General features: G+C 40.8%; 1 protein-coding gene across 2 annotated transcripts in view; it reads right to left on the bottom strand.

Moving 5' to 3' along the window:
- The window catches only part of LOC119023045 (endonuclease V-like), an 83,655-nt gene that overhangs the window by 5,788 nt on the left and 50,931 nt on the right, over window positions 1–26,936 (bottom strand). Inside the window, exon 9 of one of the 2 annotated variants that reach the window (XR_005076150.1) lies at window positions 2,434–2,572. The gene's annotated coding sequence lies outside the window, so the exon portion shown is untranslated. Of the gene's footprint in view, window positions 1–2,433; window positions 2,573–11,250; window positions 12,721–26,936 lie in introns of those variants that run through there. The other variant, XM_037104666.1, reaches the window with a different exon arrangement.

Raw genomic sequence — 26,936 nt, 5'->3', positions numbered from 1 at the left:
AAATGTAGAACATGTAATAAGAAACCAAGCAAAACTGTCAAAGAAGAGTTACATGTCTAAAATTAACAAGAATATTATATTAAAATGACAATGATTTTACAGAAATTTCAACTTGTCATACCAGGACAAACACAGGTGTGATTAATAGTATGAATTACCTGCTGGCCAGCTGATGCTCTGTGTGTAGTGTTTGCACGTTGTCTCCATGTCCGAGTGGGTTTACTTCAAGTGCTCCGGCTTCCTCCCACAGTTCAAGGACATGCAGGTTAACTGGCAACTCTAAATTGCCCGTAGGTGTGAATGTGAGCATAAATGGTCGTGTGTCTCTATGGCTGCCTATCTTAATGACCCCGCTCAGACCTGATGATAACACCCATCAAGATCACAAGTGGACAGCTGTACTGTAAGTACAGGTGTGAACGCAATGCACCTCGGGGGTGTGAACACCTGGATTTGAGATCCAGTCACCCAGACTACATTTGGAGGTGGCCTGGGACTACATTCTGAAAGTGACATGTAGGTACATTTGTCCTGGGCAACACTGAAGGACCGCCTCCTCAACTGACCTCCTCTCAGAGCAACAACATGAAGCCACAATAACATGCAGAGTGGATTGCACACTAATTTCCATGTGGTTCATGTAAATAACATGTTTGGGTTCTTTAAGCCTTAACATCTTAATGAATGTTTCATCTGAGCACTGAACAAGTGGCTCCAGACTCCCTTAACAAATCGTGTGGTTTTAAAAATAAAAAAATGTTTTCAAAGGGCAATGGCACATATTAAGTCATTTATGTCTTCTTGTAAATTCGGCTCTGTTCTTTTTACTTTAGCAGCTGTTTGGACACACTGTTTCAACTGATATAACTTATTATACTAAATGTATGAAAGACTACGTCTTATTGATGGTAAACAAATGCAATTTTCCAAGTGCAGTAAACAGTACACATGTACTAGTACGGTCTACTTTATTGTCATCTATGAGAAAGTCCTAGTCTCCCAGTTGCTGAGTTGTAACCCTTTGGACAAACTCTGACTCTTATTATTTGCACACCTAATAGCACCCATTAATGGGATTAATGTGATATCTGCTGTAAAAAAAAAAATAAATAAATAAAAATAAAGTCCTTTAAATCAGAGATTACTTGATTGTCCGCACAAGAAAAACAAAAGCATTCATTGCCTTAAATTACCGATGTTTATGTGTACCTGACAAGGCCCTCTAGCAGCTGAGATGGGCCAGCTGAGATGCAGCTTCTACTCCATGTAGGTCTTGATTTAACTATGGCGTGGACATGGATATGGATATATGTTTTATATCTAATCAAACCTTAAATCTGCTTTAACACATTATATATCAAAACTATGTGTATGTGAAAGTAGTCAGAGTGGTGAACCCATATATAATTATGAGCCATCTCTGCAGTCCCTGCAGAACATTTTACTGTCAGTTCATTGTTTTGGTTTTGCGGTCTCAGCTCTGCTGTTTAGGTTCACGCTCTCTGCTCTCGTCAGCCTCATTTACAGACACAACAGGCGGCTGCTTATAGTGATAAAGCTCGATACACCCACTGTCTACCCACAGCAGACAGATAAAGTTAGCAACAAGCTAATGAAGATGACAAAGAAGCTAAGCAGCCATATTTCCCTCAGGAATAGGTGGAAATCAAAACAGTATCTGCTCTGTATCTGCTAGATGTCTAAATAAGCACCCGTCTGCTGACAGGTTTACTGTTTCTACTTGATGATAAGATATCAGTGTCATGTTTACAGCTTGTTCCCACTGCCTGACAAATGCAACACTATCACTTGAAGAGAGTGTTGGTATTTGCCCACTGTGCAGAGCTCTGGAACAGGTTCAGTATCATTTTAAAAAAAGGTCATACTTCCTGCACTAGATGTAAAACAGATATACGTTTGATTCCAGAATGTCTCATTATGGACGCAAATACTAGAGATAGTTGGCTGGAGAACAGGTGCAGCCTTCAGATAAGAAAATGCTTACATGGGTTATTTTGGAAGTGACAAATGATGTAGTTGGTCGTTCAGAGGCCTTGTTACCAGGGAACATAAAAAGGAAAAGAGGCATCCCTGTGCCTTTGGCGTTTCAAAAATACTTCGAACACTTTGGTTGCCAATATTGCTTGATCTTCGTGTCAAATCTTAGCAGCTGTCATCCTGTGAAACACACACAACACGTGTAGAGGGAAGCAAGAGGGTGGAAGGAGGTGAAAGAGGAGAACACCAGGAGACAGGCAAATGGAGGACAGAGTCAGCCAGATGCAGATGAAACCCAAAACAACAATTCCTTTATGGAATCCTCCATGTTGCTTTGGGGGATTATCAACCGATGCCAACACACTTAAACAAACATGCATATTCACCTGCACATGAACACTTAAAGCGTGTCTCTAAAGCATCAAAGACTGTTACCTTTGGTCAGAAAGGCACAGGGGGGTGGAGGTGTGTTCTTTCTCTTCATCTGCTGTGAAGCTCTTTATGAGTTGTGTCTTCATCCCTTTCATCTCCATCCAGCTGAAAACCAGCAAGAGGCCCAGGTATACTGTAGCCTCTACAGGAGGGAGACGCAGACAGACATACAGTGAATATTTCATGTCTGTGGAGACTTTCAGCTCACCGAGAGCTTGGGACCACATGAAACACTGTTTGATGGTTTAACCAAGTAGTGCAAAATCAGCTGGAGAAAAACCCCTGGGATGAAAGGGACTGAAAGCACTTTGTCTTTACGTTCTCTCGGAAGTCATTCATCTGAGAGGACTGGTGAACCTTTTGGACCACAGAAAAACAGAGTGTAAATCTCTACCCAGTCCCCATGAGTCTGCGGAGTCGAGTATATAGTATGTGATAGTTTGTCTGCCTACATACTCACCAAAATACAAAAGGATGCTGTTTGTTTGTGTTATATTTAATCCTTATTAAATCACTCAACAAACCCAGGATACAAGGTCTGGATGAGCAGCATTTAGTTACACACAGCCGGCTGTTGCTTGTTCGTGTACAGTGTGAAACCAGAAGTTAACAGTGAGTGCTTTTAACTTACTAACCTAAAGTTACACCACTTACATGACAGTGCCTATATAAAAGTTTTCCCCCTTTTATAAATTAAATCATGGTTAATAGGATTTGATTTTATTTGACAAAAGTGTTGCAAAAAACAAAAGCCTCTTTAATTTCAAAGTGAAAATAGATTTCTACAGATTAATGTCAATAAATTAAATATATATAATGTAAAATAAGCATAAATATTCACCCCTTTGAAAGTGACTGACCTAATTCAGCAGAGGATCAGCCAATTAGTGAAATGGAGATCAAGTTCAAGGTCTCAAGTGATTGTAGTATAAAGACACCTGTGTCTGAGGGGATGGATACAAAAACATTTCAAAGTCACCGAACATGCATCATTAAGAAATGGAAGGAACATGACACATGTAAATCTGCATAAAGCACAGACTGAGTGACTGGGCAAAAAGGAGACTAGTGAAAACTCCAGCAACAACAAATGTTCCCCAGGGTCTTCACCCTTCAGAGCTTTGTGGGAAAGTGGACGGAAAGAGGAAGCCACTGTTGAAAAAGCTCATTAAATCTCCACTAGAGTTCACCCCAAAGGCATGTGGGAGACACCAAGGGCAACTGGAAGAAGGTTCTTTGGTATGATGAGACTGAAATAGAGCTTTTTGGTCATCAGACTAGAAGCTGTATGGTGGACATCAAACACTGCACATCACCACAAACACATTATCCCCACCATGAAGCGGGGATGTGGGGATGCTTCTGAGCAGCAGCAAGACAATGACCTGAAGCACACAGTGACAGCTGCACAGAAAAGGTGTTAAAGTCAACAAGGAGTGTTCTGGAGTGGCTGAGTCAAAGACCAGACCTCAGTCCAATAGAGAATCTGTGGCTGGACATGAAAAGGCCTGTTCACACCTGATCCCCCTGAAACCTGACAGAGCTTGAGCAGTTTTGCAAAGAAGAATGAAGTAAAATTGCAGTGTCCAGATGTGAGGGCCTGACTGAGATCTATCCAAACAGACTCAGTGCTGTGATTGTAGTGAGAGGTGCATCTACTAATACTGACTTGAAGGAGCTGAAAAAATTTTGCAATCACTTATTTTACATTATATATTTTTTATTAACTTACATTACTTTGTAGCGATCTACTGTCACTTTGCCATCAGAGTTTTGTGTTTATGTACATTTTAGACTTGACCTCAACTTGTTGTGATTAACTTGAGAATTAAGATTCTTTGTTGAGTTTTATCTTGAGAAATTACTTTAACCATTGTTGTGGTACTTGATTTTGTGTCAAATCACCTGAGACTTGAACTTGCGTTGGTTGACTTGAGGCTTGTTTTTGTTTCGAATCATTTGAAGCTTAACATGAACGTATAGTTTACTTGAGACTGGACTAGAACTTTCTGGAATTACCTGAGACATCTGTAAAACTTATCTTTATTGATCTGAGACTTGTCTTGGAACTTGGACTTGATTTGAACTTTTTGCAATTAAACTGAGACTAGCCTCAGACTTTTGTTTACTGTCTAAAACTTGACTTTTAAGGGGCTCCCTGTAAAGATTTGTCACAATTTACATGTATTGATCACTTTTTTGTTGGCCATATGTGAGTGGATTGTAATGTGATGTAAAAATTGAGACCTCTTGGTTGCCTACACATCCCTGTGGATTTCTTAGTGAAGGAATAAGGTTGGAATTCATTCATGCATGTTCTTGAGTGCTGTGACTCGATGCCTTTCTGCTCTGCAGAGAGCAACAGTAGCCAACGGTAGTTTAGAAATGATGTCTGCAAACATAAACTAATGACCACAGTTTCACAGGGTCTCTCTAACTTTGTGCCTGTTTTCTACAGGATATGAGAGTTTATTCTGGGAAATACAAGAAATCACAGGCTGATGCAAAAACATATAAGACAAGTTACTACACAAAGAAGTTGAATTGGCAGATTGATTAAAATAAAACTTGCAAGGGTTTTTTTTTTGTTTGTTTGTTTTTTTACCCTTGAGCTTTCCTCTGCTGCTCAGCATTGTTGTGTCTCTTCAAAGACCAAAGAAAAGTATTTTCAGATTAATGCATACTCCTCTGCAATCCCTGGGTCTGGGTATCTCTGGAACTTGTTGACTCCAATCAAAAGAGAACTGAACAATTTTCTTTTTACAAACAGTCACGGCTCTGACCTCTGTTTCATTCGCAATTTGGTGTTGCTGCAGATCTGCTAAAAACATCCCAAGGGCAGCCACACTTTTGGGCATCATTTGTCCTGGTCAGAGCTTCAAGAATTCAACTGATTGCTGAATCAGTTCTCTGAGTCTTGTCATGGCTTTTACAGACTTTATTTCCCCATGGTGAAGTCTCTGCCCCTCATGTTAAGGACAATAATGGCACATTCAAGTGTCAAATTCATTCATGTTAAATCAGTGTTTGTGAGTTTAACAATATGAGCCAGAAGCTAAAACTAAAGTTGCATAAAGTATTAAATGACTTTTAATCAACTTTACAGCATGTTTAAAAGATCAGGGCCAGAACCTTTAAAACACAGCTTTCAACCACAAAAGACAAGGAAAACATTAGTTTTTCAATGCCAAATGAAACCCGGAGACGGGGAAAGAAGCTTTTTAAAGATCTCTCATCTCAACTCATTATCAACCGCTTTATACTCTTTTTTCAAGGGGTCGCGGAGGTTACTGGAGCCTATCCCAGTTATCTCTCTGGGCGAAGGCAGGGTACACTGTGGACGAGTCGCCAGCTCATCGCAGGGCCCTTACTGATGGCTGAGGCCGCCACGCAAGGTACCAACTGCACATCAGGAGCAATTTTGGGGTTCAGTATCTTGCTCAAGTATGCAACACGCAGCTCAGTTCCGCCCCAGGGGAGCCAGGATTCAAACAAGCAACCTTCCAATCACTAGTCGACCTGCTCTACCCGCTGAGCTACAGCCACCCCTTTCTAAAGATAATAAACATATTTAAACATTTGAATAAGACTATAAAAGGAGGTCATATAGTTGATAGTGAGCCAAAACAAGCCAGCTTTTGAATGGAGCAGACTGCTGAGACTGCTGCTGAGAGAGCAGTGCCAGAGCTGTCAGAGAGGGACAGCAGGATCACTGCCCTCTGTCAAAGGCTGCAGGCTCTAAATAACGAAAAAGCAAAGATGTCCACCCGAGTTTCAACTGCTCGGGGCCTCTGAAACTCAGAAAGTGAAAGCAAAGACAGAAGGGAAGATAGAGGGATTGCAGATGGGATAACTGTGGAGCAAAACAGAGAACAGGAAAGAGGAAGTAACTGTCGGATTCCTTCAGCGAGTGTCAGTTCCTGATAGACCAGTGAGATGGATGATTAGAGCAGAGATCCAACCAAAAGGTCCACCGAGGAGGTAATCTATCACTATAGAAACTCCTGTAGCATTAATACTGCTTAGGCATTGCCGTTTCTGAATCTGTGCTGGAGTTGGTAAACTCTTGATTTAATCACAGTTCTTTACTATTTTTTTTCGCAGTCCATCCAGCAAAGGATAAATGCCCCGTGTTATACACAGTGACATGTGGGGCTACTCTTGCATATTTAGTTCACCCAACAGTGACCCAGCTGTATCTGCACATTGTCACTGAGCTTCTGCAGCTTGACTTCAGGGAGGAAGGATCGTTATGAAATTAGCACTAGAAACAGAAGAGGGCCACATTTTTGCATTCAGTACCAGCCCACAGTCTGTAGGGTGAACCAACTACATAATTACACATTTTGAGTGAACTATATCTATTCATTACTCCATCCACACATTACATTTGACAACTGCTTTCTTGCCTAAAGGTCTATGAACCAGTAGTTTTTTTTGTAAAGTGTCTCTTAAGACAGCAGATCGGACCGTGTAGGCCACCATTGTACAATTAACATTATTTGTCAAGGGGAAATTTGCAAATAGTGCTGGTTCTACACAGGCCTCATGCATGAATACAAGTTATATTTTCAAGATGAGGTTAACATCTGTGGCTGTCTTCCTTGGCCAGGGTTATTTGATCACAATTTCAATTGATCCTGATTTAAAAACCAGGAAATGCAGATGGGCCAGACTACTACAACTCCCATCCTTTGCTTAGTGAAAAACAAAGTTTTTGATTTGGAGGTTTGTTGATTAAGACATGAGATGTATTTATGCAGGGCATCTTAGAGGTTTCATCTGGGCACGGTGTGTCCCACATGCCACAAATTGAATCTGGCCACGCCTAGACTGTCTGTAGCTCATGTTAGACTCAGACACTGTTGTGAAAAAACTTTACTAAATCCAGTGTAATCAAGTTTTGATGAGTTTATGGTAGGAGTGTCTTTTTGAAGATCTCAGAGAGAATAAAAGCAAGCATCCTGAGAGCTCTGAGCCAGTGGGGTTCCGGAACCCAGTCAGGTTTGTTGGTGTTGCTGACGGGAAAACACAGTAAACTCTATTGCAACAGATTCTGCTTGTCATGGTCCTGTCATCCTGGTTTGATGGTGTGTGTGTGTGTGTGTTACATTGTTTTCTGGGTTATGTGGTTTTCTTTTGCCTTTTTCCAGCGTTCTGTTTTCTCTCCTGTTCACCCGCCTGGGTTTGCCTCCACACCTGTCTTGAGTCTTAGGTAATCCAACTTCATTAGCATATTAAAGAGAACATATAAACAACACGGAACAACAGATGTACACGGAGAATTAAGACAAAATAAAAAAACGAAGAAGAGCAAATAACACAAGCAGACAAAAACACATGAAATGTAACAAATGATAAAAACACTACATAAGAAACCCTGCTACCTGAGTTTTTTTCCCAGTCTGCTTTCCCTTCACACCTGTACTGCATCTCCTTTATTAGCCTTTCATTATTCCAGCTTTTCCAGCCTATCAGCACCTTCCTTGTTTCTAGTATTTTTCCGTTCACTTCCTTCACCAGTGCTTCCTGCACCTCATCCCATCATTGTATTTAAGCTGAATGTTTTGTGCCATCATTATTAAGCCATTTGCTGTGTTTCTGAGATCCTGCCTTTGATATGTTCCTGTTATGCTGCTGTTCTGTTTCCGTCATGTTCCTCCGTGGATCCCTGTTCTTAGTTTTGTGATCCGAAACCTCATCCAATATATTCCTGCGTTCAGTTTTATGCGGTTGGGTCCACTCTACTTCCTCCAACACCCATGTCCAGCTGACTAGCATGCTAACGTTAGTTCTATGCTATCCGTACAGACCAAACCAGCAGATCTTATTTTGAAAGATCTAATTTTGAAACTTAGCTAACTAGCGAATGTTGTCATATTAACCGGGGGGCTGGATGTTGACAGTGACAGTTCAGCAAGAAAGGTGAAGAAGAAGATGAAGGGGGCGTCCCAGTTGCCAAAAACAGGAAACCCCACCAGAGTGAGAATCCCCCCCATTGTGGCTGCAGTTGGATGATATTGGCCCAGGGGTGTGGAACTGATTACCAGGGCCTCACTAGGGGAGGGGGCCCTCGAAAGGCCTGAAATAAAATTGTTATTTTTATATATATATATTTTTTATTTCTAAGTAATTAGTGTCATAACTAACTTAAAATTGGCAGAATAAATAGGAGGAGAGACTTTACTCTGTTTAAAAAAAAAAATATATATATATATATATATATATATATTATATATATATATATATATATATATATAGATATATAGTGGAGGCTGTCTGAGGCCCCTCTCACCCCTCACAATACATAATGATTCAGTCCACCCCTGCAGCTGCAGGTGCAGAAGATTAAACAGCTTAACGAGCGGAGTGGCTGCTGCTCATCAACATGTCTTTACCCAAGAAAGCAAAATCAGGGAGCCTTGAAACGAAAGGAAAAGGCAGAAAGGGAAAGAAAGCAAGGAGAGGGAAGACAACTCACACATTTCTTTCAAAAGAAAGGTGAGCACAGTTCACAGCTAGCACAGTTTAAGAACAGTTACAGCTAATGTCAGCAGTTGTAAAGATTGAAGGCAGTCAGACAGCCATGAGTCTAGCTCAGTATCAACAGCAGCAGGTTCCTCATCCTCATCTCATCCCTCATTAAGTGCTGACTGAAAGTTATTATTACAAGTAATCATTTCACATTGAGGTCGCGGACCTTGCGGTAAAAACAGTTCAAATTTGGAGTGATATTTAGCTCCTTTCCCAGTAATATATAGTGTATATATAATATCTCTCTATAAAATCAAGGAATCTCTGTCTGTGTCCATCTGTCTGTGTATATGTGCCTCAAATATCTCTGCACATCAGGATCAGACTGACCTGAGAGTTTCAACATGGCTGCTGTTTGGTTCAAGGGTGTGCAACGTTACATTTGTTTGGACTACAATGATACTGTTAATAAACTATTCATAAATGCTTTTATGAATTCCGCGAGCATTGTCAACTATAGCCACCACAGTCATGTGTGCACCAGAGCCAATCACTGCAGAGCTCACTTCCACGACATACGGCGGTTCAGTCCCGTTCTGTGCATCTAAACTGACTGTTGTGGATCAATGAGACTAAATGAGTCCGTACTGAGTCTGTTCCGGTCTGAGGAGATCCGGATACGCAAGGACAACAAAGTGGAATTGGAATCTGTGGATGTTCATGTGTAGTTAGCTGTTAGCCCACCCCCACATGGCCCACCTCCCGAGTCGACGGACCGGACGCATCAGCACTTCCAAAACTGGACTTAGGGTAAATAATGTCCACCACGCTTTTTCGTGAACATTGCTGTCATGTTTGCTTTGTGTCTGGTGCAGGAAGGGAGGGACGCCAGCAGTGATACAGACAAGGACAGAGATGGCGAGTTTTGAGAGTTGAGAGATTTGTGACATTTAGCGTGTTTGGAGTGTTTAGTTAGAGTGTTATATAGTGTTTAGTGTAGTGTGTTTAGTGTGTAGTGTAGTCATTTTTTTGTGTTGTGAGCCAAAACAAGGAGGAGACTGCTGAATGCGGAACAGGCAGGAATGAGCTGAGGAGCTCTGAGCCTGAGGCACTGCCTGCATTTAAATGTAAATAGTTACACATAATTTGGTAAACTTCAAAAACTTAGGCACAAATTTAGCAAACAACAATTTTTTGCATTATAACTTATGCAATTGGTTCATTAAACATATTTGCGGTTTTCACAGTAAAAAAATCTAACTTTTTCCTACTCTGATTTTATGTTATTTTGTGATTTTAGGTTTTCATGGGGCCCAAAATCTCTGGAAGCGCCCCTGGTCCTGCATATAGTAGTGATTTTTGCTTTCAAGGCTAAGGCTATTTTGTTTGGGTGACTAAAGGTTTCTTAATAAATAAACAGGAGCACATCACCTGGACAGTACTCATGCACCGCATTGATGTCAGTACTTGATGCTGTCAGAGCTTAGATTTATCTCTGACAAAGTCATCAAGCTAATGCTAGCCCGATTAGCTGGCTAACAGACATACATCTGCTTAAAAATTCCCCGCGACATTTGTAATGTCTGCAGGAAAAACCCAGATTTGACTTTTAGAAATGAGAATCCTAAATGCAAATGCTTGGATCCAGTGGAAAAGTGATTGTATTGATAGAAGCATAACACAACCAAGTGTAATGGAAGCAAAAAAGGAGACAGTGAACATCCCCAAATTAACTTATAAAATTAAAATGTCATGTCAAGGCTGTTTTATTTCCATGAACCAACTCCTACTTTTCACATAACAGTAGTACTCATTAAAATATTATATATTCTATACTTGGCATCAGTTGCCAAGCACTTTGTATAACATCAGCACATTTTATGTATAGTGCGGCATGTAATATAACCTGCCATCCTTCTCAAATGCCCCAATCCATCCATACTGTATCTACAGTATTTGCCCAGTCACCTACACTATGTGCATCCCTGTGATGTGGGATGGGACTGCGGTCTACACCAGCTGATCCTCTGACCCCTCCTGCTGATCAATACTGCCCCATCTGACCGCTTCTATTCCTGGCCACCATCCCTGCAGAGTCAGCCCCCGTCCCCCCTGCCCTTCTTTTCCGCTCACCTCGCTGGGACCGGCCTGGCACTGTGGTGCCCGCTGCCAGGTCTGACTCATTTAAAGAGAGACAGTCAGTGACGACACATTATACGCAATGTGTGCGCTACGATGTTTCCTATTTCCATATATAGTAATATGGTAACATCTTACTGTATAAGTGAACATCAAACACAATCCAAAGTCCTCAGATATTAACAGATGACCAACACTCAGAGCAGATCAGGGAGATATGATTTATTTACAAAGGCTCCCAGTGTAAAAAGCCGAGTGACCCAAAAATGTAATGAGAACAGTGTATAAAAAGAGGCAGTCTGACCCATATCCAGTTTAAATATGGGGCGAGTACATAAAAAGACACAGTTAATATGACGGTCTTGGCCAAGACTAAAACAGCTGCGCTTTTAAAAGCACTTGAAAGTTAGTGAACACACTCTCTCTCACACACTAAAACACACGCACGCTCTCTCATCCAAACACTCTCTCGCACGCATGCACACACACACACACACACACACACACACACACACACACACACACACACACACACACACACACACACACACACACACACACACACACACACACAGATGCCTGTGCAGTGGAACAAGTAGAGCCAATTAATCCCCATTATCTAGTAGTAGGAGCCAAATATCTATTTTTTTTCCCACTGTTTATCTTTATAAAAACTAAACTTATCATCATACAGTACCCAGAACCAGGTGATTAGATTTAAATAGTCCACTTTTTTTAGCAACTGATGAAAACGGTAAAAAATCAAATCAAATAACTTTTTGGGCTTAACTTAGTAAAAGTTAAGCCCAAAGGCTGTTGTTAAACTGGAGTGTATTACAGTAGAATCTGTGACTTTCATGTCATCCACCAAGCTTGACTTCTGGTGTTATAATAAAGGCTGATTTATGGTTGCACGTAGGCTCTACACAGAGCCAACACAGTAACCTACACAAGTGGCCTACATTGTAGTGAGCATTTATACATGTTCAATGGCCTGTCTGTGTTGCTGGCTGTGGTGACTCCTTCAGCTAATCGCTGTGTCTCTGGGCTAAAGACAGCAGACAGGCAGAGCGTCTGCAGGGCGGGATGCCCCTCCATGCAAACCCCACTTGAACGACTTGGTTTCGTCAAGCCGGTGTTGGCCACTTGCAATCTGCAGTTCTTCCAAGTGAATGAAACTGCATGTTACAGTGACACAGACCGCAACAACTGGGATCTGCATCACTGTGACATGCACTTCCATTTCTGGGGAGGTGCATATCAGGCTACAGCTTAGGGCAAGCGGCAATGCCATGGGTATGCCGTTAATTCAATTAAGTGCTTCAATTAAGCACATCCCATTCTTGGTATGAGAAAGAGTGTTAACAGTTACTGGCTGCAGTGGGACTTTTCAATTCAGTGGGCCAATGCTCAGCACAGATTGGTCATCTGCCTCCATCATTTTTACAAAGCTGCTAGTCAAGTGGTGTCAAAGTGATTGCTTGATCTGCTTTATTGTCTTTAATGCTGTACTTTTTCTATAATGTATGGTAATTAACGTGTTATAATGATAGTAGTACCACTTGTTTGCACACACAGACAGACAGACAGACACACACACACACACACACACAGGAGGTTTTCTGCCATTGTTGAGATTGCTGAGTTCCTGAGATCCTTTGCTGTATCATTTGCAATCTGAGAAGAGACAACAAACAACAAATTAATGCACAAAATACATACAAAATATATTCAATGTGTCTACAACATTCAAAGACAAAAATGAACCATAGTTTTAAAGCTGTTATTCAGCATACAGCATCTGCCCACAGCCCAAATTGCAGCTCAAAACATCAGAGATATACAGCCTGAGTCCATATCTCTGATGTTTTGAGCTGCAATCTGAGCTTAGATAAATCTCAGAATCCCACAACCTCAGAGTACATCTAGAGACTTATTTCTGAAAGTTTTATTATGAGACAGTGGTAAAATCTTGAGTGTGAAAAAATAACCACTTTCCACACTTCACATGTACTTGTGTTGGTAGAATCGGCACTGTTTCCAACACTGAAATCAGCCCCGTCCTACCATAAAGTTTCACAATATGGATTTTTTCAGCCGAAACTGACAATAACTTCACATTTTTGTATTCAACAAGTAAAAACACAGTGGAATAAAAATGTCCTGCACAGAGACTGATGTCACACTCCCTCTCTCTGTTTGCTATTATTATTATTATTATTATTATTATTATTATTATTAGTAGTAGTAGTAGTAGTAGTAGTAGTAGTAGTATTATTACTATTATTATTATTGACCTTGTTGTTTTGTTTAGGAGCCAGTCTGGCTTGTGTGTGGGTAAATGTGCAACAACCTCCCTTCAGAACTGTTGGACTGCCTCATTTTCAGATACAGCGAGCATGTGTGTGTGTGTGTGTGTGTGTGTGTGTGTGTGTGTGTGTGTGTGTGTGTGTGTGTGTGTGTGTGTGTGTGTGGTCTGACTTGCGTCACTTTTGGGGACAAACACCAGAGTCAAGACCGCATTTGCATGAATTTTGCATTGGAGTGCGGAGATGTTGCTTTTGTTAAGTCATGAAAGTAATTTGGCTAAATATAATTGGCTCCATTAATTGGCCATAATTCCACCAACACCCATAAACAGCAGATCATATAAATGTATCAGGCTGATAAATCATCAGGCTGATATATATTGTGCATTCCTACTCATAAAAGTGCAGATTATTGCAAATATTGGACAATATGAGGTACATGTTGCAAATCCTTCCAGGAGAACATGAGTTCTTCTCTTCCACTGTCCATTTTCACTCTCAACAATGCACTGTTACCTCAGTCGTTTCTGTAAAAGTCACACCATCTTGGGCACCATAATGCATGCAATGCACCGTAACAATATGAGCTTACAGTATTTTGTTATAATGCATCTTCTTCCCCCTAATATTATAGCCTTAATATTACTTGAGGTAACCTAATGAAATAATAACACGACCTGACAAAATATTTTACCTGTTGTAATAAAACTGAAATATCTTTCATTATACAACTGACATCCATCCAGGGCGACACGATTGCATAAGTTTTAGTCTTCTGTCACTGAGGACCTTTGCTGTGGGCGTCATCTTTATGACAGGCACGAGAGCAATCAAAGGTTGATTTATGACCACCAAAGTTGTTTGCTCTCACTGTGGCACAGCAGCATTTTACTGTTACATTAAAGTGTAACACTGTGAGGACAGGAGGTTTCTGCAGGGACAGCATGAGTCCTCCTCCACAGCTTGCACAAGGTCAGTCTCAAGTACTATTCATTTTTCTCAGAACAATCTTTCAATAAGATTATAGTCATCAAGCATTCCCAAAACATCTCTCTTCTTATAGAATCTCTGTGCCAGACATATGAGTGGAGATGTCACTCTGAAAATGATTGGACATTTAGGAGTGAGTGTCCTGCTCTGAGACGCTTCATAAATACAGACCAAGACCTGTTTCTGGGAAAGCATCCAGATGCAGTGGTATGGAAGATGTTTTTAACCAGCAACTCTCATTTACTCCTCAAAGATGTTTTTTTTTATTCTCATATGAGTACTTCTGTAAAATGAATGTAACTGATTTTATCACTATTAATGTACTACATGTAATAGCAAGGTATGTGGAACATTCAAGAACGTGACCAAAAATTCACAACAACACAACATTATTAAGGATGATGTCATTATGTGCCTTGGCATAGTTACAAAATGGTGCATCTACCTTGATTAATCACCAGATTAATGCACCACCCAGCAAGCACGGTAAGTGACCTAAATCAAACACACCCGCTATACTGCTGAGGCCAACAGGTGCATGCTGGGTTTAGTTAAATGCTAAATACTGCCTGAACTTTAACCTTCACAAGGTGTGCTGCGTTGTAAGTGTATGCTACGCGGTCTGTAAGAAACTGCAGTCGCTCCCTGGACCATAGTTGTGTGTGTTAGTAGCTGCAGCCACTGTGGACGATGGAGGACGTACATCACTGTGGTGTCCACTTTGGTTTTATCCTACCATTGATTCTTTATTTAATTAATATAATAATAATAATAATAATAATAATAATAATAATAATAATAATAATAATAATAATAATAATATGCAGACGTTGTAGTTTCATCCTCATCTTGTTAATTCTAGTGTATAGTAAACATTTCTATAGCACATTAAAGGGATATTCCGGTGTAAGTTTAATCCATGTTCTAATGCACCATGACACTGAGTAGGACCCCCCTCGAGAGATAAAGTTTGCGGACCGCTCGCTAATGTAGTTTCAGCATTCTCAGAAACTACCGCACAAATGTTTGATGCCTTGAACTTCACCCTGAACTTTGTGCTGCTTTGTGCTGTTTTTAATGTTGCTGAAGTTTGGTGCTGTTCTGAGCATTATTTGTGGCTTTTTGATGGCGGTTTATACTTGGACCCATTTACTGCAGTGTATTGTTGTCGTGCAGTCGTTTCTGAGGATGCTAAACCTACGTAAGCTAGTGATCCGCAAACTTTATCTGTCGAAGGGGGGTCCCACTCGGTGTCACAGTGTGTTAGAACATTAAACTTACACCGGAATATCCCTTTAACAGTCTACTGACTGATCAAACTGCTTCACAACACTTGTACATTCACACGTACATTCATAAACTGATGGCAGAGGCTGCCATTAAAGGTGCCAATCTGCAACCAATCTTTTTTTTTGGCATTTATAGCAGCCACCGTAAGGGAGGGCGAGGCAAGGGTGTTCTGTTGGCTGCTATCTGGAACTCCGCTACTAGGAGTCACTCATTCCTACACACTGGTACTTTAATTTACCAATTAACTAGACTTTTTCTCACCTGTGCATTTAATTGAGTCAAACTGCTGTAAAGTAGCAGTACATTCCCTTGAGCACAGTATTGCAGTACTCTTTTCATCCCTGATTTTAACTAAGAGGTGAGTTTACACCAAGGGGGCCTCATCTACACAGTACCACACACATTATACTATCATGCCACAGCTATTTCTGTGCTGTAACAGCAAAAACTGGAGGCTAGCACTGTGGCCCATTAGCAGCCTCCATCATTATTTTTCCCCAAACTGTGGAGGCCTCAGCCTGCCTCCCAGGTTCAGTTAGTGTGGGCCCTACAGCAACACAACACAAAGCAATTTGCTCTGAATAGCCACCCAGGACATTTTCAGTACATTACAGAGGCAATCAGCATCAGCAAGTAAACTGGAGGAGAGCGACACTGAGCGACAGAGCAGCAGAGAGAAAACAGAATCAGGGAATTGTGAGAATGACGGATAAAGAAATAGAAAAAGAGAGAGGCAGATGGAGAATGAGCTGTTACCATGTTACAGACGGTCACAGTGCCAGTCAGGGGCTGAAGGGGCAATAAAAGGGCAGCATCACACAGTCATTATAGCAAGAGAGCAGCCATTAGATAAGAATGACTCAGGGTCAGATGAAGATGAGGCCCCCTGCTGTGTCCACAGCAGCCCAGGTGCTGGAGGGGCTCTCAGCAGACCTGATGTTAATATACTGCAAGACATATTGGTTATTAGATATGGAGACATTATGTCATGGCTGGTGATTATGGAGCACTAATATTAGTTGTGTTGGTAGGATTTTATGTGCATGTGTGTGTGTATGCGTGTGTGTGTGTATTCACATGTATATTTGATGACTCAAGCAGACATATTCTTCCTGCAAACTCATCTCTGCAGGTGAATAAACACAAACACACATCAGCTTTGTGCTCTGTTATCAGTACTGTTCTGTCCTTTGCTTTCCTTGGTTTGCAGCTCAGCAAACAGACCACGGTCCAAACAACACCAGGGTTAAAGATAATTCTGGTTTAGCACAACTTGGGTCTTATTGTCATTATTGACAGTTTGGGTTGGTCAGCGTCCTGGTGACCATACAGTGCCGCGTCTGCAACTGCTTCTGGCACAGCTGTCTTGACACCAAAGGTAAAACGGCACGAGATCACCCGATTTCCAAAGCCACGTGTTCAGCAGGAGGGGACAATAGTTCATCAGAGACTCCACCACCTGGACTACTCTGCTCCATACATACAAATAACAGACAAGGACTCAGATGGTTCCATGGCTCAATCTGGGCCAGTTAGACAGAGTCAAGTCACCAAGGTCCGGACCTCGGTATTTACTTCAGAAAAAAATAGACCTACAGTATCTCTTTTATAGATAAAATGAGGATTAAAAAGATCATCCCTATACATTATAACTGTATCAGGAGTTGAAAGGTCTCATCACTCAAGTGTCTATGTGGCAGCACTACTTTTATTATTGTAATATTTTTAGAAATTGCTAAGAGACTGTTGTCTGCTGGCACTCTGTTATTCTACCACAGCCGCGCCTCCACATGACTCTGAGAAGTAGCATAATGGAAGAAGCTGCAGCAGGAGGATGACTTTCAAATTGCACTGACCACTAACATTTACAGATGAATTAGCAGTGCACAGTGGAGCAGTAAGTTTGTCTGTTGTGTAAAACTTCTAAGTTTAACATATACATCACAAATGCTTCACAACTAATTGCTCCCAGTTTCTGCCGTAATGGAGCTAAATATTCAAGCTAATGTGCGTATTTAATTATTGACGCTCATTGGTTTAGCCTGATGAACAGAAGAGCAGAGACTACTGATGTAATGTCTCAAACACAGAGGGTCTTCCTGTAAAAGTGAAGACGTGAAGTCAGACGAGTCATCTGATAGGAGACGCTTTCAGAGAGACAACAGACTGACATGGACACACCTCTTACTTGCTTTCATGTGACCGGACAGACAAACGTTTAGGACACTGTAACATTTTGACTGTCTTTCAATTCACTTTTTGACATGACAGACCGGTCAAACAATTTGCTAAACTATTTTCCAGATCAGAATATAATATATGAGACAATAAGCAAATTATATCAGTTTAACTTCATACAATATAATAATAATGTAATATTGTGTTCACACTTGATACAAACTGGGAATATTCTCCTTGTGTACAGTCGTGGTCTGAAGTTTACATGCACTTGTGAAGAACATCATTTACACAACTTTTATCATTGTAGTCTTGAGATCCAATGATCCAATCCAATTCTACGCTGCTCAGTTTTCAGTGATGGAACAGTACTTAGCCCTGCACTTCTAAGTTTGACGCTGTTGGTAACCATCTACTGTCACTTTTTGAAGCACACCTGTGGTGCAGTAGTACAAAGAGGAAGAAAAGTCACAAAGTTGCTTAAGTAACAAGACAGGTTTTGTGCATCAACCTAACAAAACCGCCATCATTTGACAAGGTTACGGTCCAAAAGTCATAAAATGTCATATGGGGACTGTTTGCCAGCTGTGACTGGATGTTGCATATGGTGTACTTGACGGCAGAGCTCTTCACAAGTAAAACCTGATGCTGAAGAGGAAGGGAGAGCGACATAATTTGAAGCCGAACGTCACTGACCGAGCTGCTGAATATGACGAGCTGGGAGTGAGAACGTGTCAGCTTGTTAAAGCGAGGGATGTTAACATTAATGCCACCCTCCTTGGCTGAGCTTCAATGTTAGCCAGCTTAGTTAGCTTTGAACAAATGCACTCTTCCTTCATCGGTTATACAGAAAGAAAATATTTTTTAACTTGAAAATGCTCACAACACGGTCTGTTACCTTGAGTAACTGGTTCATGATTTCTGGAAAGAGACATTGCTGTTGAGTTTTTCCAATGTTTTTCTTTCCTTGGTTTGAAGCACCACTAAAGAAGGCAGACATCTCTACGACTGATATTCCTCAAAACTTGATAACAGACACCAAAACACTCCAGATGGATAAACAGCACTAGAAGTGAGAGGGAGTTGAAGATTTCCTTTAAGACCTCAGTTGTCACAGCCACCACATGTTTCCTAAACAACCGAGCAAATGGCATAACTGGGATTTCTGCTGGTGAATAAGTAATGAGGTGAATTGCTGATTTGTAGTGGTTTCCCCAAACATTTCCTGTTGTCACAGAATAAAGACATTGCAGCTGCTCTGCATCTGTTCTAACAGAATGCAGGAGGTGGGAGAACAAAGAGGAAAAGGAAAGGAGAGGGTGTCATCTCCTGCTTCTGTGAAATATGAATCTGACAGTGAATGCACATCACAGATAATGTTTTTTAGATATCTGTATTTCATAGACGAGCTGGATGTCTTGTTTTGGTTTTCAACTCGATGTATGATAACAGACTTAAAGTTGGTCAAGCGGGCAACATTGCAAACCGGTGCTTTTAAATATGTAGCACAGGACAATGTCAGATTGACACTGACAGGATGAAAAAGTACAGTGACCCAGTCCAATTTCTTTTTCTATTTCCCCTCTGTCCCATCTAGTCTTAAAATACACACTACTTATAGTAAAAAATATCCTCTGTGAAGAGTGGCCTCATTTTTTTTTTTTTTTTTTTTTTTACACGCATGCTTGTGGCGACACATTTTGACATTGCATTTGTGCTTTTAAAAGCTTATTGTTGCTAAAATGAGACCTTTTGACTTTTGGAAGCAACACCTTGTTGAGAGTGTACAGCGGGGCTTCGGTGGCTCATGACTCAGGTAATTAGAGTTGGGGAGTGTTATTCTATTAGGCTATTATGCCTTTTTTCTAATTAGATCTGAGAAACGATGATGCATGAGCGGGGTATTACAGGGACGCAGCTCTAATCATAGGCAGGCATTTTAAAATAAGATTTTCAGTTGAAATGAAAGGCTGCAACCAGTGTGGAGCTTAGCAGGCCAGGTTAACATTCAGTCTACAGCCTTGGGAGTTTTTGTTTTCTTGCTCCAGTCCTCCATGCTCTGCTGTGGGATCAGGAAAGAGGAAATCTACTGAGTCAAATTACTGCCAGTAACCCTGTGAAATAAATGCTCATCTTTCACTTGAAGCTTTGCTGTGGTGTGGTGTGTTCATTTCTATCATATAAGAGAGGGCCAAGTATCCTGCTAGTCCTGATATTCTACACTGGATTACTGCATTTCCTTCGACTAATGTCACTCATGAACTGCAGCTCATCCAGAGTCATCCTCAGAAACCTGCATCGGCTATTTGTTACTTTCCGTGTAGAATTCAATTTCAGATCCTCCTGTTCCTGTCCAAAGCTTGTCTGGCTCCACAGCACACATCAGACATGCCTTCAGTTTACAGACGCGGCAGATGTCTCATGTGTCACGGTACGAGTCTGCTCCATCTCACCGGAGCTTTCTCCAAATCCAATGACAGAATTCAGCCTTGAGCAACCTGCACCAACAGTTGTTAATCTGCCTGATGTGCCTCACATCTTCTCCAAGGTAGCAAATTCAATGGCTCAATTTATATTAAAGCATCCTCTCTGATCCTCTTGATGAAGAGCTTGAGCTTTGAGCTCGTCTGTGGACAAATGCTCAGACTGTAATAGGCTTGTTTGTGTGTACAGTATGCACTTTATTTCATCTTACACTGAAGTTAATCTACAGTAAAAGCAACCTTTACATTCTTTTTATTGATCTCATAAAGTACGCAGCGTTGTCCTTCAATATTCCTTTTCTTTTTCTCTAGGGCTTGTGTTTTTTTTTTCCGCGTGTCTACCCTTTTTGTTTTAATGTTTTATTACCCTTTCATGCACTTTAAAATGCATTTGTATTAAAGAGCACTCTATAAATAAACTACAAACCGATTGCATCTTGATTTCATATTAAAGGGTGGCGTTAAAGCACTTGAAAAGACTTTCAGATACTCAGACGATTAGAGCTACCTTTCATTAAGCAGTTGGGAAGGCTGGGCGACGCAGAGAAAGAGATGAAAGGTTTGACTGTTGACCTTCAGCAGTCAGGTGCACCGCCTGACCTGTCTGACCCGTGTGTCTGCGCTGGACAGCCGAGGCCAACTGTGCTTTCATTAGCCTGCAACAGTCAGCTGGTCTTTCCAACGCACAACATGGATGAATAACAGAGAGTGAGAGCAGCTCAGAGGGAGCCAATAAGGATCTCACTGACAACAGTTATATAATGATTCAACACATACAGTACATATGGCTGTGGCAAATGTCAACCTCTCAAACAACCTCAATGTGGGTTCACAGGTCAGTGAGCAGGTCGGTCCATTATTTTCTGCCAGACTGAGATACAGCCAATCAAAGGTGAGGAGAAGTTACATTTACTCCATTACTTGTACTATAGAAACCTTTGGGGGTCATTTCAACACAACATGCTTTTTACGTTTTAGAATTTAAGTAAGAAAAAATATATTTTACTCCATTACGTTTGGATGCAGACATCGTGATTTATTATTTTATGGATTCATCCACGTTACTTTAACAGGCTGGTGGTCTGCCGGTGCTCTGCCAAGCCTCCTGGTGTTCAGAGCAGAATAATGGCCTGAGCTACAGCGACAGATCAGGGTGATTAGGAGGATCCTTGGCCTCACTTTTTGTCCTTACTCCACTGCAGAATTCTGGCTTTTATGATACCTACATTTATTTGACTGTGTTCTTTTCAAGATGTAACTAACACAACTAGATAATTAAATGACATTAATTCTCTGCCTGTATTTGGTCATGTTTTACGAAGGGTTTAACCTGGGCCAGGCCATACAGAAATGATAGCACAACAGCAGGGAGGGCAGAGTGCTTCGGCTGGTCTGGAGTCAGTATATGAGAGAACTGCACTAAAACTGAATTGACAGAGAGCAGTTTGAGTGTCTGCTGTGTTAATGCTACCAGGTTTAATATTATACTATATGCATAAACACAGTATATCAAACTAGTACTACTGCTGAGATAGATAGATACATATGAGACACCTGTGTGCATCTTTGTCACTACATTAACACAAACTATGAGGTCAAATTAGGTATTATCTGATGCTCGAGTTGTTGATTATTGCCATTGTTTCGTTCAGCTTTTACAGCTGTAATGTTTTGCTGTCTGGTCTGCTAGTGCTAATCTGAAACGTGTTTTAATGGGTCAGATTGCTGCAGCTAGACACTTACCAGTAAATTTAATAGATTTCACCATACTACACACTGGAGCTTCACTTAAGTGGCTTCCTATCTATGTCAGATCAGACCTTAAGGTGCTTCTGATGACTTATACATTTGTAAGTGGTCTCATCCCTTCATATCTGTCTGATCTCATTATACCTCATCAAATCCGTCGCTCTACTTTCTCAGAATACACTGCTCCTATCTGTTAGGAAGAAGCCAGCAGCCTTTTCTGATCGTACCCCTTTTGTCTGGAACAATCTCCCTGTTTTTATTAGACAGTCTGTTCGAAACTCATCTTTTCATCCTAACTTTCAATTAGTTCATCCTGCTAAACTTCAGGCCTTGTCCTTGTTACCACTATCCTTTAGGCAATCCTTTCTCGGTCTCAGTGAGTCTGTTAACATTGGTATCTATGGTCCACAGGTTTCTTCAGGATTTTTTTATTATTGGAATCAAGGGTCAGTTGGTAGGGCGTGCGCCCCATGTGCAGATGCTGTGTCCTCATAGCAGCAGGCCTGGGGTTGGATCCAACCTGTGGCCCTTTTCTGCATGTCGTCTCCCCTCTCTCCCCTGCACTTTCCTGTCATAAACTCTGGCCACTGTCATGATAAAGGCACAAAAAACCCCAGAAAATATTTATAAAAGCTAAAATATTTTTTGAGCTTTTTTTTCCGCATGCTTATACGCTAAACTCAAACTCAAACAATACTGTCATCTACCAGTCTGAGTTGCTGCCCTGATCGGAGTAGGTACCACAACACCACTTTGAGAAATCACAAACAGACATGAAGTAAAACCACCAATTTGTTTTAGTAAACTCAGTGGACTCAAACAATGTTCGCAATCCTCGTGTTCATGTGTGGAGACCCTGGTGATACTACGAGCAAAGTTTCATGTTGTGTCGAGCCTTTTTAGTGTTTTAAAAACAGCAATTTTGATGCTATGGCTAATTTGCCCCTAGCACTCCCATTTAAAATGAGTTTGACCCATAAATGAAAATATGATGAATCTTAAAAGTGCCTCTTTCATTGTAATTATGCTTTTACACCAATGTTTGACTCGTACACATTCACAAAAAAAGCCTAGTTTGCATTTTGGTGAGAGTTTCACTTTAACCTTGTGTTAGTTCAGGATTACACTGGCTTATGTTGATTTTTGAAGGCGGTGCCTGTTTGCCTGTCTTAGCATTCAATTCAATCCACTTCAGTTTCAAAAACAACACAGCTTAGTGAAATGTGCCAAAAATATTTGGACATTGAACAATAAAAGCAGAAATGCCACGCTGTGACCGGCACCTGTGGTCCAAAATAATCATTAGCAAGTTCTATATGTGGCTTGTGTATTTCTGTAGGTCTGTCTCATATGGATAACTATTTTTTCTTATTGATTTTTATATTTACAATTAACTGCTGTCTGCAGCCCAAATTGCCCCTCAGGGATGTCAAAGCTTTACATCACCTGCCAAGATAAGAATACCAAGGTAAAATCTTTACGCTAATTAGGGGGGATCGGTGAACTGAGAGCAGTCTTGAAACAGATGAGCCCACAAATCATTAAGAGATAATGAGCCAAACCTACAGTATCATTTACATATGTGCAAATAACCTTTCATTTACATAAGCATATTACTGAGCTTCCCTCTTACTGAGCATAGTTAGCAATCTCTCCTACCATTATGATTTTATCTGTTGGCAATTTAAAAATGGAGTCTCAGTCCTGTTGTGTTTTCAGGACAGAAAATATAAGGGCCAAAGAAAAAGAGAAGGAGGAAGGAACATGAGGAAACAACAACATAATGTACAGGCTTCTACAACAGCTGGCTTCTGTCTTTATTGATGTGAAAAAATACATTTACACATCATGGCACACCAATGGCCATACACACACACACACACATACACAAACCACACGTAGGTACTTCTGCAAGCGTATGCATAGAGAAACATTTGCGCACCAAACCCCCTGAAGTCAGCACATTTCTGGATGGTAAACAAGCCTGGAAGCTGCTTAGCCATGCTGGTCAGGCTTCAGGCATTACTAGTGCACATAACATGAACCCCGTCGCCCCCCCCCACCCCCACACACACACACGCACGGGGCTGTAAAGATTAGCAATATTTTCCCATTTCCTCTGCAGGGCAGACGGGAGCGCAGTAGATCTTCAGGGGGGCCGAGCCCTTCACTGGTAATAATCTCCTTTACACTTCACAGTGCCAGGGAGATGAATCACAGTGGATGGAATCACTGTGTGTGAGGGAGGGAAGGGGGCCCTGATGTGAAGGCCAGCCGTTATGTTCCTTGAATGTTTGTGTGCGTTTTGTGTGTGTGAATTCTGGGGGGCAGAGAGAGGCCGATGATCCTGTTCAGATATCATCAGAACAACAGGGGGGCAGAGCTATTTTCTCTAATGAAGATGAGGTTGCCCCCTTCATAGGGTTAAAGAATACAGAAACTACTTCTCAAGAAAATAAAACTATAAAGTGAAGGAAAAATCATACAGACTCTCTATATAACAGCTTTCCTCACTTTTTCAGATGGATACACACATCCTTTCTGTAACTACCTCTCTAGATGGCAGCTTTAATTCCCGTGCTGGAGAGTCACATGAAAAAACAGCATGTCACAGCTTTACTGTCTGCTGTTTGCCGTTTGCTCTTACTGCTGAGATTTCAGACTGAAATATGCTGACTCCATATCACAATCCACATTCATGGTAGGGCTGGACAACAGGGTCTTAGTTCTGAAAATATATCTAGATGCAGTGGTTGCACTTGCAGATTTCAGGTATAGAAGCAGAAGAGACATTCAAGTCATCAGAATATTCAGTGGCATTGTTCTTGGATTCATACTGATGGTCAGAATACAGCCAAGCTCATTTTTACTTGGGCTTCAAATAAAACATATGTGTTCTGCTTTGTGTGGGGATGCATCTCTGTGCCATTTATGTTTCTGAGCCACTAGATTCAAAGGAAACTTTTTAAAATGTGTGCACACACCAGGGACTGGCCAAAAGGTCTCATCCTGTCACACACATCCAAAACCTTTACAACTTCATCAAAGTTCACACTTTTTTATTCAACCTTTAACGAAACAAATATTGAGTTAAGTTAACTTATATTGAGTTTCCTCCAGGCTCAATATTCCACTTTTGGGAGCAGTCTGATGAAACAGAATCTCATGAAAACGCAGACAGCTGCTTTAGTCTCATATTCTTACCGTCTTATGATTTCCATTATTTTTTATAACAGCATTATTATATTAGTCTTATTCGCTTTCCCCATCACCACATTAAACATGATATTGTAGTTTAAATCATGAATGGATGAAGAAGATTGTGATAAACTCTTGATTAATTTGAAATAACTGCATGCAGATTAACTGCCGAGACGTCAGCAGTGATAAAACGGAATTGACGAACATGCCAGATGATGTAGTATGCCGTCTCAGATCCACACTGCGTGACGTTAGCAGTGACCTGACTGATGAGGACATGGCAGTGTGACAGAGACACCTGTCATCGAGCCGGTCCCCAGGAAATGCTGCCTACCAACGCAAACCGCTGACCGACTTCTAAAGAAAGAAAAAACAGGAACCCAAAAATTTATGGGCAACATCTGCGGTGTGGTGACAGGCCGCAAGTCAAGATCAGAGGGTGAGTTTTAAGAACTTGTGCCTTCATGATTCACACTGACGTCTGCAGCATATGTCGTCGGAGTTGACATTTCTATTTATGACAGACACTTATAGCCTCAGTAACACCACTACATTACAGAACATGTAGTCAAGAATATAACTTTCAGCACTGTAATTGTTACTTTATTGTTACTGAGTATATTTTCTGCAATTTCATACATTACCTATTTATTTGACAGTTATAATTAGTAGTTACTTCACAGGTTATGATTTCCCATCAAACCCATGTTCTGCCTCTCAGTGAAAGTTTGTTTTTTTTTTTAATCCAAAAGTATATAGTAGTTAAAGTTGAAACTGTTTTGGAGAGATGTTCATTCAACTGTGAGGTCATTCTGGAGGCTACAAACCACAACCTACAGCATGCTGATGCACTGTATTGTGTACTGTAAGCTGTTCTTATTATTTACTACCACACTTATTGATATAAATTGGGTGGACAAAACTATTAGAACTATGGTGTATGTTACATATGCATTAGAGAAAAAAATCAATAATATAATTTATAGTACCTTAACACACTCTGAGAGGGGACATTGTTTTTAATTAAAAACAAAACTCATTACATCCCAACAAAACTGCAAAAAACTGCAAAACTGCAGTTCAGTGCACAGAGTGTGTCAGTGCACCATGACATTAAAATGTCAGACCTATACCTGTTATAGGCATTGTGCACTGCTACTTTTTAAAATAAAAATCTACATGCTTCTTTCACATGTGTAATAGCAGCAAAAGCACATACTAGTCTATGAATAATTAGAACTTATTAAATGAGTTAATACATGTTACTGAGCTTATCCTGCAAACAGTAGGGTTCAATGGTAATATTACGCATCAATTCCAATGTCACATATAACCTATATGACATAAGACCTCATGTATGCGATGGAATTTTGTTCCATCCACCACGTGTTTCAGAGGTGGAGCATCAATGATACCTGATGTTTCTGACTTTAGCAGATTGTGCTTTTTTTGTCATTTTCTGATGGTTTTTGTGCTTCTGTTATGGATGAGTAGGTTGCATAATTGTTTTGACTGTTTCAAGTGTGTTCATCGCTGTTGTATTCCACTTTGTTGTGATAAGGATGCACTATGCCGATCCAGTAGATACAGAAATGCATACTTAACACAGTGAAGAAAGTGTTTTTTAATGGAATCTTCAGTGACTGTATAATATTTCCATCTTACACACCAAACTCAAAGTCAGCGGCAGAGA

This window comes from Acanthopagrus latus, chromosome 1 (genome assembly GCF_904848185.1).
Source record: "Acanthopagrus latus isolate v.2019 chromosome 1, fAcaLat1.1, whole genome shotgun sequence".
NCBI lineage: Eukaryota > Metazoa > Chordata > Actinopteri > Spariformes > Sparidae > Acanthopagrus > Acanthopagrus latus.
Note: the sequence above shows the minus strand (reverse complement) of the source record. Positions and strands in the feature narration are given on the sequence as shown.